Source organism: Lactuca sativa, chromosome 5, assembly GCF_002870075.4.
Source record: "Lactuca sativa cultivar Salinas chromosome 5, Lsat_Salinas_v11, whole genome shotgun sequence".
NCBI lineage: Eukaryota > Viridiplantae > Streptophyta > Magnoliopsida > Asterales > Asteraceae > Lactuca > Lactuca sativa.
This window is the reverse complement of record NC_056627.2, coordinates 188,989,458-189,007,888: the sequence shown is the minus strand read 5'-3', so window position 1 is coordinate 189,007,888 and position 18,431 is coordinate 188,989,458.

Below are 18,431 nucleotides of genomic sequence, written 5' to 3'. Positions count from 1 at the left end.
TTATGAAATTTGTCCCACATTGAAAGCAAGAAAAAAACTTTTTTTCGTTATTAGTCCTAATACCAAGCCAAAATTGATAAGGCTTGACCGAAAAGGATTGGACCGGAACTATGGTATCATAATTAGGCTTTTAATAATATATATAATTAATGATACTCTTTACTGAAGGCATTTTTATATATATTAAATCCAAATTTGACTTTTTATTAATAATTAAATTTGTTAAATTCGATTTTAAATTTTTTAAGAATTATTTTTGGTTTTTAGTAGTTAATGCAGGAAAGATAGTTACTAACGGTCTATTGGCAACCTATATAAACTTCGCCAAAGAAAAATTTGAGGGTTAGAGAAATACATATCATATGTTCTTCAAATTTTTGTATTTAGTAATCAAGATGGAAGCATACAGAAATTCGTTAGATTCAATATCAATTTTGGAATTGATAGTTGTATCTTCAAGGCAGATCATTGGCGTGGAATTTATGCCATAGATCATTATAATTGAAGATCTGTATCACATCAGTACATTTCATGTAAATTGATTCATTTTAATACATATTTTGATTTCATTTATTTCTATTATTGTATACTTTTGTCATTATAACAACCTTCAAAATTTTACCTTTTAGAGCCATATTCTTCTAAAAAACGAAATATAACAAAACTTATAGTTTTATGTTCTGAAAATAGTGTTCATCCTGTCTAAAAAAATGTCCTTTTAAACCACGTGTGCATTATGCAACCATTTTATTTGAAAAAGTCAAATTACCGATATACCCTTCTTCCTTTCTTCCACTCGTAACCTGCATTTGGAAATTGAGGGCGTGTTTGGCTTAACTTTTAAAAGCTTAAAAGTTCTTTTCCATAAAGTTAAAAAAAGTCAGGAAATCCTGACTTTTCCAAAAAATTGTTTTTTTTTTTATTAAAACTCAAAAAGTTACTAGTTTGTCAAACATCTTTTTATTTTTTTTTTCTTTTAAAAAAAAGAATTTTGCTATGAAAAGCTAAGCCCCCTCAATATACAATTACAAATGGAAATTAAGGTCCTCATAACTTGCTATTTTCAGCGAATTAATTACATTATGTATGATGATTAGCAGGAAATCAGGAATTCCTAAATTACCGATTGTAGCTATCTCAAAAAATCAGTAAAATAGTTTGAATTCTATTAAATCAGGTGTCGCGACCAATTTCAAATTTAAATTCGATGGTTCATATATACCTCCATTTTTGTCCATTTTATTCTCTTCTCATAAAAAAAAAAATTAATAAAAGGCTCAAAGAAAGTGCACAAGGTTAGTAATATACGATTTGGTTTTGGCTTTTTACCTATCGATTCAATGAAAGCTTTACTCTACTCAATCATGTGCAAGGTTTCTACACATTCATGTATAAAGTATTATGATGCTTTCTCTATTCAATAATATGTGGAATTTAATTTTGTGTACTATTTGTATTTGATTTGTGTTGAGTATGTGTTTTATATGTAATATGAAGATTCAACTGATTAGTGTTCTGGTTATTTCAAAATTTGTAATTTTTGAAGTTCGTATTAATTTTCTTGATATCAATTATTTTTTCCTTGACTTTTACTTCCATATTTGAAGCTTTGTATTTGATGTTTAGATTGAAATAACTGAATGATAGCGTTAATAAGAAAAAAAAACCAATGTTACGTTGTTAAAATGTGACAAGTTTGATTATGCACACTAAGTGCTCGATGAAATGTTCGAATGAGATCTTATAGATTTTCTATCTATTATTGAATTAACAAAAAAAAAGTTAATGACCATAATAGTTATATAAGAACTGATTTCAACCTTAATTCTTATTATTAACGAGAAATCCTCATGAAAGTCCCTTTAAATTTTATATTTTCAAGCCATATTGTCTCTATTTCCTTTAGATCCATCATACCACTTTATTTGGTTTTTGCTTCCTATTTTACATCATTAAACCTATTTCGACTTTTTAATTTATAGTTGATAATATGAATTTTATTTTAGGTTGGTGATTAGCATGCCTTTTGATGAGATATATGCTAGTTTTGAACAGAAAGGACTCTTTGAACGCTGTGATAATTATGAGTTGCTGAATGTATAAGGTTGGGTCATTGATTAAGATAATACCACTCGGCAAGGTTTATTTATTTTTTCATCTGTAACTTTTGCCAAAGATCTTTTCATTATCTAGGACTGTATGTCATTAAGTTGATTAATGGCGTAATAACCTACAAATTTCTATGTTTATTTGTTTTATCTCTGAGTTACATTCCTCACATTTTCAAAGCCGGTCCAAATATATATGGGGCCGGGGGCGTAAAGAAAAAAAAAACCCATTAAAGACAACTATAATAAAGATTAAAAAAAATATAATTTATTATTCAGTATAAATACATTCATTTAGAAATAACAAACAAACTAAATTGTTTATCTTTTGAGTTAGTTTGAGTTTGAACCTAACTTTAGGCCCTAAAAATCATTTAGATAATAATTTTTTTTTTTATATATACACTAAATAGCCGAGAAATTTTGGGCCCCTGGAGACGTGGACCCGGATTGCCCACCATCTGGACCGACCCTGCACATTTTATGTACATGTGTCAGAGGTTCTTAGTTCAAATCACAAATCAACTTCTTGGATTAATGCGTAGAGATCGACTCAAATAGATGTAACTAAAATCGTGTACGTGCATGTCTATAGCCATAAGATTATGGTATCTTGTTTTTAAGTCTCAATTACTTTTAAAAAAGTGATGAATGGGTTTTTTGTAAATTTTTTGGCGAAATTACAACTCTTGTAATATATGAAAAAGTTTGTATTGTATTTTCAAATTTTGAAATATATGGAGACTAAAAAATAAGTTTGTAGCTTTAAGTGATTTCATATTGAGCTCCTGTCAAATAAATGGTGAACTTGTAAAAAAATGAAGAAAACTATTATTTGTTAAAAAGATTCAATGCAAGTGTTACATTTGGTTGTTTTATGAAATAAATGATAATCATCACTAACCGTTAAACATGTAACAATAGTCTATAGCTAGAGAATTGTTTTATTTATAAACACAGTTCTTGTCCTAACTAATCAATAGTGGAAAATGATCCATATTAATTAAATTTTACAAAATGGATACATGTTAACTGATATATATTACTCCTTCCGTTCCAATATTATTGTCCACAAACAAAAAAACACATAGATTAAGAAACCATTAATTACCATTAACTTTATATAATAAAATAACAGTTTTGTCCTTACTTTGCATTTAATGTTTTATTAGATGCTTAGTTGGTTAAATAATAATGAATGAGTATTTTGGTAAAAATATTATTTATTTTTAGAAGTGGACTATTAATTTGGGACAAACCAAAAAGGAAAGATGAACTATAATTTTGGGACGGAGAGAGTAAATTGGTCACTATTTTAAAAATAAAGAGTCATTGTACATAACTTTTTTTTTAGAAATGAAACTTTCCTAACGAGGGTTTCCGGACCTGTTTTGTGTACCGACTAATTCCTAGCTGCAAACATAAGGCTATGCCTTATATCCTGAAGTCACTGCATGCAAACCTTCATGATCACAGGAGTTGAATAATACCATAATTTGAACATGAGTCATTGTACTTGACTTATGAATGCATAGAAAAGTATATCGATAATTTTTTTTTGCATTTGGCCATTGTTTGGGAAAAATACAATAGGATGTTGTTTTCCTATTTATATGTTTTTACTTATCTGTTTCTTAGTCAAATCCTTTTAATATGCAGGTAAGATGTTTTAGAATTTATATGTTTTTAATGATGTGACTCTATTCATATTTGACTGTTTGTGTTTGTGTGTACCTTTATGTGACTCTATTTGTAATCAATGTCATTTGATTATATATTTTTTTTCTATTCAAATTTATATTCCTTCTATAAAATCATAATTCTATTAAATATTTATACATACTTAAGGATATATCGGATAATAATATATATGGAAGATCAATATAAAAGTCTAAACAAAACTTATATTTTATTTATTTCATAAAATTTTATAAATCATAAAATTTTCATTATCATTCTTAATTATCAATATTATTTTTTCTTTTTAGCGGTGGCTTTTACGGGTTGTATCATAGTTTTTAATAATATTTTTCATTTTTCTTTGGTTGATAGTAAACATATCAATATTTTTTTTGTGCCTATCATTCTCATAACTATCATATATATTTTGTCCCTATCATTCTCAAAATTATCATATTTATTTGAACAATTCTCTCTCTCTCTCTCTCTCTCTCTCTCTCTCTCTCTTTCTCTCTCTCTCTCTCTCTATATATATATATATATATATATATATATATATATATATATATATATATATATATATATATATATATGGTTAGGTTCATGTGAGACGGCTTAATTTTGTGAAACCGTAAGACGCATTTTTTTATTTTTATTTTTTTTAGTTAATTCAAGTTCCGAAAATAATATTTAAAAAAAGAATTTTTGGTTTTTTCCATTTATTTTGCATTTTAAAATTATTTTTTAGAATATTTACAATGTAATATTCTATTAGAATATTTCACGTATTTAAAAAAAAACGGGATTTTTTTAAAATTTTTTTTAGTTAATTCAAGTTCCATAAATAATATTTAAAAAAAGAATTTTTAGATTTTTCTATTTATTTTGCATTTTAAAATTATTTTTTAGAATATATACAGTGTAATATTCTATTAGAACGTATTTTTAAACAAAGGGATTTTTTTAATTTTTATTATTATTATTTTTTATTTTTTTTAGTTAATTTAAGTTCCGAAAATAGTATTTAAAAAAAGAATTTTTAATTTTCCATTTATTTTGTATTTTAAAATTATTTTTAGATTTGGTCTCACGGTTTTACAAAATTAGAATGGTCTCAAATGAACCGAACATATATATATATATATATATATATATATATATATATATATATATATATATATATATATATATATATATATATATATATATATATATATATATTGAATTACAATATTATTAGTTATTATTTATTTATAATTGACTTTATATATTGCTGACGCTCAATGCTATTACGATTAGCCAAGTTAACGATGACTACTAGCCGCATAACATATTCGTATGGTCTGGCGTTCTTCAATGGACGTTGAGAAACCGAAAAGTTGTGAAAAGTAATTCGAGTAACAACAAAAAAGTTGTGATTAAGGGTGGCAGTGGTACTAACGTGGTAAATATCAAAACCCGGCGTGGAAATCTTGCTTTCAGTCATACAAACAATAATCTAATGAGCAATCAACACAGTCTTAGTAGATAAAGGTTAACTACAACAACACTGACGTACTAATGCCAGCTTTTATCTTAAGGTTTGAATTTTATATTCTTTAAACGAGATATATTTTATTATAATCTTTTTATATTGTAAGATTATATTTGGAAATGATTTTTTAGCTATAAGATAGTTTGGTCTTTTGATATAAAAAGTGGAAATGACATGCTCATAAATATATTAGACATCAGGTGTGAGACCTGAGCCGTGAGTTTGTTTGTTTTATTTTATTTTATTTATTTATTTTTAATATATTTTATTAAACATTATATGTATAATAATTTACAAAAGTGAATTTAGAAACAATATCAATATTAGCCATGAAAGAACCAATTTTTGCAAAGTTTCTATAAATTATCGTAAATTTAAAAGTGATTTGCCGAAAATTTTGTTTCTCAATTAGGAAGGTTGATTTGAATTTAAATTGAATTTAATACATTAATAGACAAATTACGTCAGAATTTATGGAGACATTTAAGTTTTCTTATTTTAATTTCCTTATTATATTTTTATATTAGCTTTTTTTTTTTTATAATTTAATAACAAAGCCAAAAAACCACAATTGGGCAAACGGATTTAATGAAATTTAAAAAATTAAAAAAATGTCATGTGAAATATTAAATTAGGTGATGAACTATTACAAAAAACTTTTATTTATTAGGTATTGTAATATAATTAATTTTTTAATAAAACCATCGTTCTAAAATACTGTTTTTAAGGAAAAATGAACAATAATAAATAGAAGTGAACATTTTAACACAAATTACTCTTGTGTTAACTTGTATTTTAGGTAGTACGCACAATAAACACAATAAATTTTATATACATTAAAAATAAGATTGTACACAAAAAAAACCCATACCCAATCACATAATTCGCTTCGGTTTGTGTTTATACAAATAAATTAGTACTTTTAAGTTGGGACTACATTAAGACATTGGTATGCGAAACCGGAGCTACCAAAAGGAATATGTGTATGTCCTAGTCATGGCTGCCAGATTTTGATGATATATTTACATATGAAAGAATTTTCAAGTAATTGTCATTGTTTAGTTAATTGTTATGCTAGATATGTCATTATGATATTATGTTGAGATTAGCAAATGGTGCAAGGGTAGTGCTCGTGTGATGTCAATGAAGAATTCGTACTAATGAAAATACTTATAAATGGGAATAAATGAGATTGGAACATGTAATTATGCTTATGCATCATGATGCACTTTAAGTGAGATACACGTACGGGTCATGTGAATGGGAATATATATACATATGCAACAGAAGCATTAGCACCAGTTGGTGAAGGCTTGAGAATCTGTTATGATGCACCTATAGACATCACTTTCCATACTTATACTTATATAACATATTATTGTTGATAGGAATGTAAGACTAACGTTGTTGAAGTTTTATATTGAAATGCATATTAATATAATATGTTGCAACACAAGGAAATACAAGATTTTTGCACATTAAGCTTGAGTTACTAGTTTATCGTTGATCTCATGTATTACAAGTACAAGTATCGGTAACAATAGATTGGATTATTAGAATATTATATCTAGAGATGTAAAGAACAAGTAAATGGTGATAGAACTATCAAGACCATAACATCACTAGCTTTTATTAATATAAAAAACAATTTCACACAATATAATAATATAAACGAAACTAAGAACACAATATTTAACTCTAACTTTAGTCTACGTAACGGCTATTGGGTCAAAATGGTGAACTAGTCTCCACAACTTAACAATCTCCTACTTGAAGGTTGATCAACCGAACAACTATCATCCAATCTAGAACTTTGTATACTACATCTCTCTCTAGTCCGTGACTTCTCTTCAAGTACCTAGAAGGCTAGTTGAAGCCATACACAAGTTTAACTTCTTTGTTGTCACCAACTTGGTAAACATGTTTGCTGGATTCTTTGTACCAAGGGTTTCTTCAAGTTTAGCGTCTCATCACTTTTCCAAGACTGCCATTTTTTCTTTTGAATCATAAGGTAGCCTTGAAAGTATATTTCAAGTAGCAAAGTAGCCACTTGACTCCTTCCTAATTCTTTGTCCATGGATTAGACATAAACCGGATCAGAAATCCCACTCCATGATCAATATCTAGTGTGGTGCATACTATAACATACATCAAGTTACCAACTGTCAAGACATAAGAAGCTTTAGCCATTTTTTTTTGTTCTTCCTTTTTTGGAGATTGTTTCATTGAGAGTCTCAATTGACTTACCAAAGGTGTCTCCTAGGTTTTCCATTTGCCATGCTTAATTTCTTTAGAAATTTCTTGATATACATTGCTTGAGAAAGTTTTAAAGTACATGCAACTTTGTACCTGACTATGCTGTAACACCCATAAGAATCATGCCTAGTTAAAACTTTTTAAATTATTCAAAAACCATTAATTATTACAAATTTGTTTTCAAAATGGTTTCATGTCAGAGTATCCTAGAATCAAATCATAAAAACATAAGAAGGTGCACGATCATGCCTTTGCCTTCCGGCTATCATCAGAAGTACCTGAAACAAAATCAACAACTGTAAGCCCAAAGCTTAGTGAGTTCCCTCAAAATACCAATGCCATACAAACCATATCAATATGATATAAACAAACAACATGCATAATGAGCCATCAACCTGACTGGACTGCCTTGTAGGGCCATTAGTCAATCTGGACTGCTCTCCGAGCCATCGACACGTTAGGACCGCCTCTCAGGGCCTTCAGCCTATCCGGACTACTCGCCGGGCCTTCGGCCTGACTAGTTTGCCCTCCCGGGCCTACAATTTATCCGGTCCGCCCTGGGTATGTTGGCCTTCATCACAAAGCAGGTCCGTCTCAACCCAACCCCCAATTAAATAATCATGTGCACATAAATATCATACACTAGCATGAATAATAGTCAAACCGATCTAACAGATCACTAATAATAGCATCATCCTATATACCGGGATACCGACCTAACCGGTCATTAACATAACATCATCCTATATACTAGGATACCGACCTACCAGATCACTAAGCATATCACCATCCTAACTACCAAGATGAAAATCAATAAGCATGTCATGCAATAAACTCGGATACAAATTCAAAAAGGGGCGACATTGGTGTCTTCGACCCTGTTAATATAGTAAGGATAACTCACCTCACAAGTAGCTCGGGATGATAAATGTCAAACTCCCCAAATACAACTCCAAACTCAATCACCTACATCCACCAATTATCCACTTTCATAAATTCCTAAATTACTAAAATACCCCCAGAAGTCCAACTGGTCAACCCTTGGTCAAAGTCAAATTCAACGGTCAAGGTCAACAGTCCATGTTGACCCAACTCGTCGAGTGTAGCCCATTGGCTCGTCGAGTTTTTCCAGAACTCGAGAAATCGTGAAAACGCTAGTTGACTCGCCGAGTTTCCAGACAACTTGTCGAGTCCATGCGGTGTCGAAATACCGGGAAAAACCCTAACTAACTCGTTGAGTCATCTCACTGACTCGCCGAGTCGATGTAGAACTAATACAAGCAATCTTCATCCGACTCGTTGAGTTGACCATGCAACTCGTCGAGTCTCTTCAGTCTTTTTCTTATTCAGACACTTGTATGCAAGACCAAGGCTCCAAATTGCAGATCTAGCCTCCTAGGGCATGGTTACCACGTAAAGTTGCAAACTTTACGTGCATGCAAGGTCTTAAAGGCCAAAACCAAGCTAAAGAAGGAGTTCTAGGTAAGGAGAAGGCCAAGGCTTGATAAATTCAAGAACTTTATGACTATAAGGACTTAGAGGAGTCCATATATGAAGTTACAACTTCAGATCATACCCAATACTCGAAATAACCCACAACAAACTAGAAATAGCCCTATACCTTTGCATGAAAATATCTAGCCAGAGAGAAGCCAAGGTAACGACTTGTTACCTTCAAGATGATGCTAAGATGAAGTAGAAATCAAATCCACAACCTTCTCCTTGCTCCAAGCTCCTTAGACTTCAAGCTCTCTTCACAAAATCCACCTTCCAAGCTTCTTAACACACAAAAATGGAGAGTAGGCGCGATTAGGGTTTTCTGAGCTCAAGGGGGACGATAAGGGAGACAGAGGGAGGCTAATGACCCTTTAAATAGGGTGTAAAACCCTAGAAATTAGGGTTTTCTCATTCAGCTCCTACTCGTCGAGTTAGGGTCCTCCGACTTGTCGAGTAGACCTCATAAATCATGTGGACTGACTAATCCCTACACGACAAGTTGGGGCCTCCAACTCGTCGAGTAGGCTTCTTTAATTGCATGAAATCCCTAAAATCTCATTCCCGGAAATCGGGATGTTACAATTCTCCCGCACTTGAACTAGGCTTCGTCCTCGAAGCCTACTGTAGTGGACAAATCCGGACAATGCTTTTGCATTCCAGCCTCCGGCTCCCAAACGTACTCGAATCCCCTCCGATGTTGCCACTTGTACCTTTACCAAAGGTACCTCCTTGCTACGAAGAACCTTTACCTCTCGTTCTAAGACGTCCACCGGCCTCTCGACGTAGTTTAGGCGCTCATCGCCCTGAAGATCACCCAATGATGCCATGACATCCTCGCCCGACACACACTTTCATAACTACAAGACAAAGGAAGTGCTATGAATTTGACTGAGCTACTCTTGGAGACCCAATCAATACGCTGCCTTGCTAACCTTGGCAAAACCCAAAATGGCCAGATATATCGGGAACCCAAATTCCCTTCTTCCTGAAGCGGATCACACCCTGAAAACCTGGAGTCCTTTCCTGAACACAATCATGGATCATACGCGACTGCCAATAATTCTCTGCTGGAGAAGAGATTATATATACTCTTTCAACGGAACTCATTCAGTGACTGAATTTTCAGAGATAACACGGACTACGGGAGGCAAACTAGGAGATGAACCCTTCTCGTGATGACAAGATAATACTTTCTTCAGCTCCCGATCCTACATTCAGTAACAGCCAACTGCTAACGCATAAACACAAACACCTATGACTGGCCCGATCATCCTCGAGCTGGAATATTAATATGTCGAATCCAATCAACAATCGGATTGAAATTCTCAGGGTTTTTCGACCTACCGCCTCAACCCTACCACTCCTACTGGCCTTCATCCCTACGACTTACAGTTGACCCGCACCGGGTATCTTGGCCTACTGCCTCAACCCTACTGCTCCTCTTGAGTCTCCGTGCCTATAACTTACAGTCAGTCCGTACCGGGTATCTTGGCCTATTGCATAGAGCATGACCGCCTCAACCTTCCCAACACGATGTGTCGCCATAGATAATCAGGAGAAAGATCTAACCCGGTTCTCAAAACCTAAAAGACAGGGACGCTCTAACCTAGCAACCCTCAATTTCCCATAGATGATATCATACCTTTCGCCTGCAACTCGCGATTCACCCTACAAGTAAAAGTTTCCCCTGTTTACATCACTAACCTGTAGAGTGCATGCATCACACCAATACACTTGCGATTTCCAACATAATTTTCCACTATAACTCATCCCAAAATGGTCGTCCATGAATCCACCCCCAAGTTTCCGACCGAAACTACCACAAATCATACAACAAGGATCCTCAAATAGTTTGATAGCAGACCTTTCACAATTTGAATCCATATGATACACCAGAACCATAGTATAACCTTTGACTCCTTACCATGCTATTTCCAATCTTCGAAGCGACGAAGAAGATGATCAACCAAGACCTTTCGTGTTTCTTCCGATTCCTAACAACAACTTGCAAAAATGCAGGAATATGGGGCAAACATCTCACAGATTCAATCTGATGCCTGACTGATACTCCCTTCAGTCTTTACTGCTTCCTTATCTAACCAACGGATTTACGACTCGCCAAGCCTCCATCAACGCGTCAATCCCGAGAGTACCACAAGCAGAAAGAATGAATCTTTATGATAACTAGGCCCACAGCCCATGACTCGAATGCTTCTGACCCACAGACCTCGACGGCATTCCCCAATACCACTAGGCCCTGTATAGTTGCTACCCAAGCAATTCTTGCAAAAACAAAGTCGTATACGATCCTCAATAGGATAATGCTCGAACTCTTGATCTAAATTGAAATCTTAAACTCTACCATGCATAATTCCCTTATATAACAAGTTGCTGCATGGGTAGTTCTCCCTCATGACCACCGACAGTCCCTAAGGGCATTCCATAAGTGATAACCAACAAGCACAAATAATATACGGTTCCAATGGTCATTATCACAAGGCAGCATGCTCAATACCAGGAGACAAACCTACTAATTTCTACAGTGTCGCAACACACTCCATACCCGAACGTACACCTAATCAAATACATATAGAGTCTTCAACATGACTGGACCGCCTCACCGAGCCATCAACCTTTATGGACCACTCTCAAAACCTTCAACATATCTGGACCGCCTCTCTCGGCCTTCAGCGTTTCTGGACCGTTCTCCGGGCCTTCGACCTGACTGGTACATCTCGTTGGCCTTCAATCTACCCGGGTCGCCCTAGGTCTATTGAGCAAAACCCTCAACCTATCTTGTTGGTTCAAACTCTTGATTCAATTCGCAGACCATATTCCTGACCTAACCCTTCTGGAAACCGAAATACGAACAACAGACAAAACCCTCAATGGCTGATGCTCCATCAGAGAATTCCCAATTCTCCCCCACTTGGGACACCAACCACTATGTACTGGTGGCGAAACCAAAACACAACTTAACCGTCCCTACTATGTATTAACATGCTTAACCATGGAATGATTAACCCTGGAATGAATAATCTATGCAAAACAACCCTCCCGACACGGAGCAACCGAACTTCAAGAGAAAGCTGAATCTCAACTGAATACTTTTGAATCTCCAAATTACAACTACTGACCCTGGAATGGTGATTCTTTACCCTAACTTCTCATCCTTAATGCATTCCTGGATCCTAACCATCTACAACCCTTTGATACTAAATTCCAGTGGCCCTCCTAGGTCATAACGTCTCATGTAGAAGGAAAATGAATGTCCACAATACAACCATAAACAATAAGATAAGAGGTAAAGACATACCAGTCGACACATCAGATGTTGTCATGGTCTCCTCGACAGTAAGCTGGAAGGCATGTCCCTGATCCCTCAAGGGCTTTGATCTACCCTGACTCCTGCCAGCAATCCTTAAGGTAGACGACGTTAGAGCTGGTGCTGGCCTGGCAGCTAGCATGGGACACCGGGCCTTCATATGGCCCACCTGCTCGCAATGGTAACAAAGTCTGACACCAGAACCTGGAACCTGTTGTCTACAATCCTTCGCGGTGTGACCCTCCTTGCCACACTTGTCACATCCTGAAGAAGATCAAGAAACCCCATCATCCACCTTGCTGCACTTCCTACAAGTGTGAGCCCTCTGACTCTCTTGCTTGGAATTAGCGGCCCTAAACTATATTGGCACAGTCTGTGACTGCGTCGGGGCTTGCCTCTGCTCCCTCAACTGAATCTCAATCTCCAACTCACACCACCTGGCAGCCTCCTGTAACCCTAGCAAAGTATCACATCTCTGCGTGGACACGAACAGTATGATGTCCATCTTTAGCTTGCTCAGATATCGGGTCATCTGAGCCTGCTCAAACTTAGGGCAAAACATCGCCCTCTCAGTAAACATGCAGGTGATCTCCATCACCAACTCCGTACCCTGTCTCATCTCCAAAAACTCCTGAGCAAAACCCTCCTGCTCGACCCGCGGAATGCATCGAGTACGAAACAGCTCCATGAACTGATCCCACATAACCACAGCTCCCTGATCGTCAGAATATGACCTAGTAATCAACCTCCACCAATCCTTTGCTGTGGACCTCAGTAGGTTTAGAGCAAACCTGACCTTCGGTCAGCAGGGCATGAACATGTGATGAAGCATCCCTCCACGTCAGATACCCACCTTATGGATATGATCAGATCCTGAATGCCCTCGAAGGTCGAAGGCTTCGTGTTATTGAAGTCCCGGTACTGAAAAGCCCGAATGGCTCCTCCCCATGCCATCTTTACAACTATTGTAGCTGCTGCGGCAGCTATCTCCGTAATGGTTGCATAACGCTTGTCAAAGTACTCAACCATGGCAGTCTTAATAGACCCAAACATTTCCAGCAGCTGTGCTCGGAACATAGTAGCAACCTCATCGTGTAGTATCTCTCCAATCCCGACATCCAGCTCATCCGAACACATCTGACCAATGACCTCGGGCACTACCGGTCCCTCTTGACCGCCATCTCCTGATCCTGATCCGAATCCAGTCACAAATCGTATAGTAACCACCATGCTGAAAAATATACCAGGAAGATATTAGATATTCCATATAATAATCTGGGAACTAACTCCTAATAAATCCCTAGGGGTTGTGACTTCCTTGCGACGTGTATGGGTCCTATGCTTTCAGTAGTATGGGCCCATACTCCCTTCCACACCTACCCGTATTTGTCTCAAGTATCATCACAACGCCCTAACAATATACATATGCATGGCGAGCGCTCAATCCTCACTCCTAAAGGAAGGCTAAATATCTCATAACTGGCCTATTGACCCCGCACATCCCACCCATGAAACTTCCACCAAACCTGCAACACTCGTGTATGCTAGCCATACATAATGCTGGACCCTATAGACTTTCGAATACCTGATCCTACCCTAAGCCCTTCATCATACAATAACAGGAAATAAGGCCAAACCAAACATTCTCAGGTTATAAGATCTTAATTATGTACGGTCGTGATGTATACACTAAGAACCTACAGTAATGATGTCAATTTCATATAAGGAAAAACCCTCGGCTATCAGGAATCATATAATCATGCAATTCATAAAGATCCCCAGCCTAGTACTAGAATGTTGTTCTATAATATCACAAAATCAAATAATCTGTAAGGTATTTTGGGGTCTTCCACTCATTGTTATCTATGATAGAACAGATGAGGAGCACTATCCCGTTGAAGAGGTCTTTAGATCTCATATGGGAATCGATGTTGCTGTCACAACGTCTATGGAATTTAGTCATGCTACATCACCTAGCTTCACTTTATTCCATTGCAACAAAGATAGGTCGTCTAGGAAGGAAGAGATATTTGCCTAGAAGAACACATTTTGGCACAGTTCTCTCATATCTGGCCTCATCAAGAGGGTGCTTCATGTCTATCAGCATCAATATCAGCTCAAGGAGCGAGCAGTTGGCGCTGCAGAAAAGATGCAGAGCCAACTTCAACTAGCTCTAATATAAAGATGATACACTGAAGGAATGACACACTAATATTTTCTAGAAAAACAAATCAATTAAGATCAATGTTGAGATGAAGATAGAAGATCCTGAGATATAGAAGTTGAGAGAGAAGAATATATATGGGCAATGTTAGTAGCAAAATGTACAATGTATACTCCTTTGGTAAGAGTTAAAAATTATTTTTTTCAAGCGAAAGAGAAAAAAATAATAGTAAACTACGAATTTTTTCAAGCGAAAGAGAAAAAAAATAATAGTAAACTAAGATTTTAGTAGCTTATGTTCAAAAGTTTTAAGGTAGCGAAGCATAATGTTAAAAAAATAAAGTAGAATTGTATAAACAAATAAAATAAAAGCATATAAATGTTTTTGACCCTGATTGTAGTGAACACAATTTTGTTCTTAGAGTTAAAAACCTTTCCTTCATTACAATCAAAGAAAACCTTGTAACCAGCATCACAAAGTTGACTGATGGAGATTAGATTGCCTTTTACACCCTTAACATAGAACACATTCTTTAACTTGAATGTCATGCACTCAAATGTTCCAACTCCCATGGCAACTCCTTCACTATTGTCACCAAAGACCACCATCAGACCAACTTTCTACTTAAAATCTGTTAAGAGGGACTTGAGACCAGTCATGTGTCTAGAGCATCCACTATCAATGAACCAAGTATGTTCTGGATTTTGACTTGAGACTTGGACAACTTGAGAGATATTAGGGTCATACATGTTACTACCACAATCAGGGGAATAATTGACAAGAGTCATAAGACCCTTAACATTTAGCCCCTCATCTTCAAAAGTGTCCTCATCTTCCACCCATTCTTCACAATCCTCTTGTTTTTTAATGAAGGATTTTAGCAAAGAGATGTTCTCCTCGTCTAAAAGCTTACTATACAAGAGTTCATAGTTCCCTATACTTTAAGCTTCTTTCTTCTCTATGCAGTCCTTGGTAAAATGGTTTAGGCTTCCATAGTAAAGACAGTTACTTGAGTTTCTCTTCTATAAAGTAGATCTCCTTGCTGAACTGCCCCCCTTAAATTGATTTCTTCGAACCCCATTTGACCTGCTTTCTTCGTAATGTTTGAGAATAAGTGCAGCGTAGGAAACAAGTTCATCAGTAATTTCTTCACCACTCTTTTCACCCTAATCCGATTCATCTGAGTCGTTAATGAGCTTCATTGCTTCCTTTCAAGAAACCAAAGCTAGAGACTTATCCTTTCTTGTGTCATTCATGATGTCTTTACGAAGAGCTTTGGTCTCTTTGTAATTTTGTAGATTTCAAAACAAGGAGTTAAGATCCATGGCATTGACCTTTTTCCAAGAGAATCCAAGAACTTCAGGACCAACTGAGAAGAATGTTTGACAATTCCCCAGCCTGCACCTATCATTTACCAAATAATTAGCATTTCCATCATCTCTTGTGTTGATTCACAATATTGTACAAGATGATACATGTGATAGGGAAGAGAGTTTCATATGGCTACTCTAGCTTTCACATCAAGACTAATCAATTTCTTGTCATCATTGTAATAACTAGTCTTTGGTTTTGCTTCAAAGGACCAACAGGAACGTTGTTAACCATAGGTTGATACATAGGAATGTGAGGACCCTTTTCAATAGTTTTAAGCATATCATAGACCATGGATACAATAACAACTATAGCCTTAGTTTTCCACATGGCAAAGTTATGCTCCTCGAAAGGTGGAATCTTGTTGATACCAAAAGATTTAGGATTATAAGAAGTCGATATGATAACTTGAGTGTATCAAAAACATGCTTCGATACCAATTGACGATTTATATCGATCGGATATACTTCAAGTATAAATAACAAAGAATGAATTAACTAAACCAAAGAAAATAACAGAAAAAGTAAAGAACACGAATTAATCACAAAGATGTTTTTACCAAGAAAGGGGTTGTTCTCACAAAGAGAACGGATGTCACAAAGATGGTCACCGAGACGTCCACATTAGGGTTTCACCCTATGTTTTATATATACTAAACTATAATAGTATATCTCATTAATCAAGGGATCACATCTAATCGACATATAAACAGATCTTTATAACAAAGATATCGATCTGTTGTCTAATCTGTACATATCCGTATAATTTCCTAATATAAATATATTACATAACATTACTTTATATATGCTGACGCTAATAAGGTCTTGAGATGTTAGCGATGATGCTAATGTTTGCATTGGTGCTAGCGGTTAGTGTGTAAGGTGTTTGACTCATTGGATTATAAGGTGTGACCTTACAAGGTCCAACCCCTAATGACAATCTCCAATCTATAATAAGAAAAAATGCAGTTGGTCGTTTACCAGAGCGACACGTGTAACACCCACTGTGTTATCCTCTGTTTATTCTGCACTAATAGCAGACGATCACTAGTGGTGCATGATCCACCAATAGGACTCCTCCATGTCCTGTCGGCCTATACGGGACAAAGGACACCGTTGGGATCATGTGAAGTGAACTATAGGTATAAAAGGACCCTTCTTCTCTAGAATAAGGGATCACCTTCTCTCTATCAAAAACCGTAATCACCTTATTCTCAAACATACACTAATTAGATCGCCCAAGCTTCGTCCCACGACCACCTCTAGGACGTCGACTAACGTTATCTCTTTAATGTCGTGATTAAAGGACTCTACATAGTGGAAATTATCAAGTAACAGTTTCAAGTCCAAAGCTCATATCACACATTTGGCGCCATCTGGGAATGTACTCGGAGTTATACAACCTTGATACAACTCTAGATGTCGACGATGACGAGAAAGGGACCTATGGCGTCCGATGGAGGAGAGATGAGCCCATTCAGATCCATGTCATCAGTCGATTCCACGCAAGCATCTACATAATAGGTACAAGCCTCCACCCAAACTCTAGCAACATAAGCACCAGGTTTCACAACGAAAACCACAAGGACAACAATACCTGCTTTATAGCGACCGCCACCCGTCACAACAAAGCATTTGGTTACAACCACAACAGAAGTGCCTCAGATAACGGCAATTCAGTAGTCGCAAACACTGACCCAACAGTCACAACTATCCACTCAGTAGTCACATTCACTAGTTTCTTAACCGCAATCGCTACCGCAGCAGGCATGGACGGGCACTTGGTCCTAAGGAACCATATTATCTTATGCACAACATCCAATGTTGAACTATCAGTTCTCTCCAATAGCGGGCATGTTGCACATTCTACTCCTCACTAATTAACCTTTGATGCTTAACCCCTACTTCCAGTCGTTGCAGGGATCCATACCCTAAGTACCACAGTCAAAAGAATCCAACCCTCACTCTTCATCAGCACAACATCTCAATGCCTATGCTCAACAGTCGTAGGGCCGAACCTATACTTGCCCCAACAGATAGGATTGAGCTCACAACTGTAGCAAATAACACAAACAAGCTCACAACAACAACCATACATCTTGCAAACAATGATGTACAGTCAAGCGTATTGGAACTCGTATTTTGTTCAACAATTCATGATGTATGGTGGTTTTTCATATCCACATGTGGAAAACCCGGCGAGGAGTAAAAGTTCTACTTTCTGTCAGGGGTCTTCCATTATGAGATCCCAGACATGACAGTGATACCAAACATCTCCAAATATAATGGTATAATCAATACAGTCGAGCATATCGAAAATTGTGAGTGGATGATGATGTCGCAGGAAAATGGTTCAAGATACTACGACTTGATAGCATCTCCAGTTTTGAGCAGTTATGGTACCTTTCCTCAACAATTTCGTGCAACTAAGGAAGGGCAAGGAGATTCGAACTCAACAATGGCATGCAAGCAAAAAAAGGAGAGTCGATAAGGGTGT